Here is a 4,409-nt window from a genome sequence, read left to right on the forward strand (position 1 = left end):
AAGCACCACCTAGTGGCCGCAGGGTGTACTGTAGCTAAAACGGTTATCTGCTGCAGTCAGGTGTGAAAAATGTAATTAATTCAGATCTCTTGCAAATTTAGATAAATGTCTAGGCGCCAGAGTATGTATCGCGGCCAGAAATAACACGATAAATGGCCATATATTTGTCCCACCCCTAATCCACAGCAAACTAAAACAAAAACGAAAGTCACTCAGTCATCTCATCCATTCTTGGGGGCCCCCTGGTGGCCACGGGGCCCTAAGCAGCCGCTTAGTTCGCTTATGCCTTGGGCCGGCACTGACTGCAGCAAAAAAAGCAAGAAAGGTCCAGATGTAGTGAAATATTAGCAATATTTCAGTTTGTTTGTATGCTGTCTGAATTGTTTGTTTGAGACAAAATCCTAAATTGCTCATGCCCCAGCTTTTTTTTAAATGTGTTGCGGCTCTGACAGACAGAGAAAGATGAAGATTCACAAATGAAATCAAGTTGACCGGACAAAACATGAAATATTTGTATTGTTATAGTGTCTGCAATGAAACAAGTCAAAGTCGATTTGGAAATCACTACTTTTGTTTTTTATTTGCGTTTTGATTGGGGTTTGGTACATTATTCTGATTTGGGGTTGTATTTTTGTGCTTAGATTTACATCTTTACTTTACATTTTAACCAGAATTGGAGTTTCTTTGCTTTTGTATGACAGTACAGTCATTGTAATGTGAGGGCTCTGGACAATGAAGTTGAGGATCCAGATGCAGTTTTATTAAGAGAATCGTCTTGTGTTTCTCTTTTTATGTATCATGCTAATATATCAATCCACGGGTTATTTAGGCCCAATCCCAATTCTACCCCCTAGCCCTTCCCCTTACCTTCATGGAAACACGCTAAACGAGGGGGAGGGGTGTCCCAATTCTCTTTAGCTTAAAGGCGTAGGGCTAAGGGGAAGAGGTTGATACCCCTTCAAACAGAGGTTTTTCAGGACCACACTCGAAACACACCAGCCACAATGGCATGAAAGCTGCACCCGGAAGTAAGGAGATCCACAAATTAGTATTTTTTTTGTCGTTGTTACGAATTTTTACAAAAAATAAGCATACGTTTTAATATATTCATAACCGCATTCGTTTTTTTACCATCATGCTTTAAAAAAAAACAGCTGAAATAAAAAACGCTACATTTGGCGATCTATAATCCATAATCATAACTCCTGTACAGCAGTCCCACAACATTCTGACACTCAATGACACTGGAATCCCCTGTCAGAAGTCTAGTGGCTGGGAATGAGCTTTTACAGTGTCTGCTATAATGTTAATGTTGTTTTTGGTGTGTTTACATAGATGAATATGGCCACTGTAAATGCACAGTACGAGTTTATTGTCACATTAGATCATTGTGATAACATGATATATGCCTTCAGTGATTTCCTGAAGATAAATACCGAAAAATAACACAACTGGAATAACTACAGCAATCGCGATCGTCGGATCTCATATGAAGCAAGAGATCGCGATGACGTGTGCAGGTGCTGAAGTGCTGTCCCATTTTTTAGGGGTAAATTTTGAAGCTCTTCCCCTTCACACGGTTTTAAGGGCCAAGGAAAAGGTGTAGGGGTACAAAAATAGAATTGGTATTGGGCTCAAAGACATGCATTATAGGTGAATTAAATAAACTAAACTGGCCGTAGTATATGAGTGTGAATGGGTGTGTGGGTGTTTCCCAGGGTGTACTGGGTTGCAGCTGGAAGGGTATCTACTGTGTAAAACATATGCTGGATAAGTTGGTGGTTCATTCCATTGTGGTGACCCCTGATAAACAAATGGACTAAGCCAAAGGAAAATTAATGAATGAAAACAAGGTAAACCAGATAATAATATCATCATACCTATTTCACATACTCAGTTTATTAATTATAATCTTCTTCTTTGGCTAGTAAATCAGAAAGGTCAGCTGGACAACACCTCTCTTCATTTTCAGAGTTGCTGTCTCCCAATCAAAGAAAAAACAACCTTTCCATTTTTGAGCAATGTAGGGGGACTGTAGTACTTTATTGACAATCTGTCAGTGGATTCAGCACGGATTAAACACATACTGATTTTACACACATTCTTGCACATTACACACAAACTCTCCCCCACCATTTTTAGCAAAGAGTCCTTAAAGAAAAATCTATCAGTTCCCATGATACTATAAAACTAGACAAAATTAAATAAAAATTAGCTCTGATTATTATTAGAATGGATTTAATATCTGAGCATAACAGAACAGCCGCTGTATTAGGTACACCACTAGTACTGGGTTGGACCCCCTTTTGCCTTCAGAACTGCCTTAATCCTTCATGGTATAGATTCAACAAGGTACTGGAGGTTTTGGTCTATGTTGACATGATAGCGTCACGCAGTTGCTACAGAGTTGTTGCACATCCATGATGAAAATCTCCCGTTCCACCACATCCCAAAGGTGCTCTATTGGATTGAGATCAAGTGATTGTTGGCCATTTGAGGACAGTGAACTCATTGTCATGTTCAAGAAACCAGTCATTGAGTTGCTGCCATGTGATTGGCTGATTAGAAATTTGTGTTAAAGAGCAGTTGGACAGGTGTACCTAAAATAGTGGCCAATGAGTGTATATACACTGGTAAAAACCCAAACAATACAAAAAAAAATTCTGAATGTGGCAGCAGAAATCGAGTCTCATCAGACCAGGCAACGTTTTTCCAATCTTCTATTATCTTATTTTGGTGAGCCTGTGTGAATTGTAGCCTCAGTTTCCTGTTCTTAGCTGACAGAAGTGGCACCCTGTGTGGTCTTCTGTTGCTGTAGCCCATCCGCCTCAAGGTTGGATGTGTTGTGTGTTCAGAGATGCTCTTCTGCAGACCTCAGTTGTAACGAGGTTGCCTTTCTATCAGCTCTAACCAGTCTGGTTATTTTCCTCTGGCATCTACAAGGCATTTGTTCCCACAGACCTGCCACTCACTGGATATTTTCGGACCATTCTCTGTAAACCCTAGAGATGGTTGTGTGTGAAAGTCCCAGTAGATCAGCAGTTTCTGAAATACTCAGACCAGCCTGTCTAGCACCAACAACCATGCCACGTTCAAAGTCACTTAAATCACCTTTCTTCCTCATTCTGATGCTCGGTTTGAACTGCACCAGATCGTCTTGACCATGCCTACATGCCTAAATGCATTGAGTTGCTGCCATGTGATTGGCTGATTAGAAATTTGTGTTAAAGAGCAGTTGGACAGGTGTACCTAAAATAGTGGCCAATGAGTGTATATACACTGGTAAAAACCCAAACAATACAAAAAAAAATTCTGAAAATGTTAGGGTTAGGTAATAATAGTGTAATAATAATGAAATGATACAAGGAGAAAGTACTGAACTACTGAAATGTATTTAATACTTTATATAAAATACGATTTAGATGATGGTAGCATAAAGTAACGTTAATTGCGCAGGTGTGAGTTTTTCACAGACTTCAACAGTGTAAAAATCTTGAGGGTTCTGTGGGTCTCGAATATTAAATCTGATTTAGAGTGAATTTGAGAATTTCCTTGGCTGTGTTTCGGATCATTGTCTTGCTGAAATGTCCACCCTGGTTTCATCTTCATCCTGATAATGTAGATGTTGGACTAAAGCAGCTGATATTCATTTACACTGTGGAAGGGCAGGGGGTTGCTGAAGAACTACTGAGAGATTTCAGCTGCTGTCTGGGCTTTCACTGCCTCTCTACACCTCCCTTTCTTCATGTGTTCAACACTTTTTTTTCCCCGGTGTCATTTCATTCTATTACATAACTTCATTGTAAACGAATTAGATGTTTTCTTTGCATATGTGGATTTCTTTGGTTGTTACCAACGGCACCTGTAGAAATATGTTTTCTGAGAAAAACGATGACGTGTGTGTGTATACAGTAGTTATCCATACCCCTCGCAAATTCCAATTTAAAGTTAGTTATTTTTCAACCAGTACTTTTTATTTGGACCGGAAATAACACAGGTTTCTCCCAAAAGATAAGACGATGATGTAGATCATCATCATCATCGAGGCATCATTGTGGGGAAGAAATATTTCTCAGCTTTTATTTACATTTGAACAAAAACCATGTCAGAATTTGCCAGAGATATGAATCATTTGGGGCTTGACTACATATTTAGTAGCTAGCACTATGTTTTCTATCTAAACAGTCTGCATGTGAGGAATGTGTAAAGCGTCATCCAGTGTAAATGCAGAATTGGACTCCTTTCCTCGGCCATGTATTCAAGCCACTCTCTCTGTCTGACAAAGTAAAAGCGTGCGAGTCTGTTAAATATGTAAATATTAGTAAAACACATTACTTTGCCTCTGCGGTAATTCACTGGACACAAAACATTGAAATCCAGAGCCCCAGCTTCAAAGAATAAACAGAGAC

This window comes from Danio aesculapii, chromosome 10, assembly GCF_903798145.1.
Source record: "Danio aesculapii chromosome 10, fDanAes4.1, whole genome shotgun sequence".
Taxonomy (NCBI): Eukaryota; Metazoa; Chordata; class Actinopteri; order Cypriniformes; family Danionidae; genus Danio; species Danio aesculapii.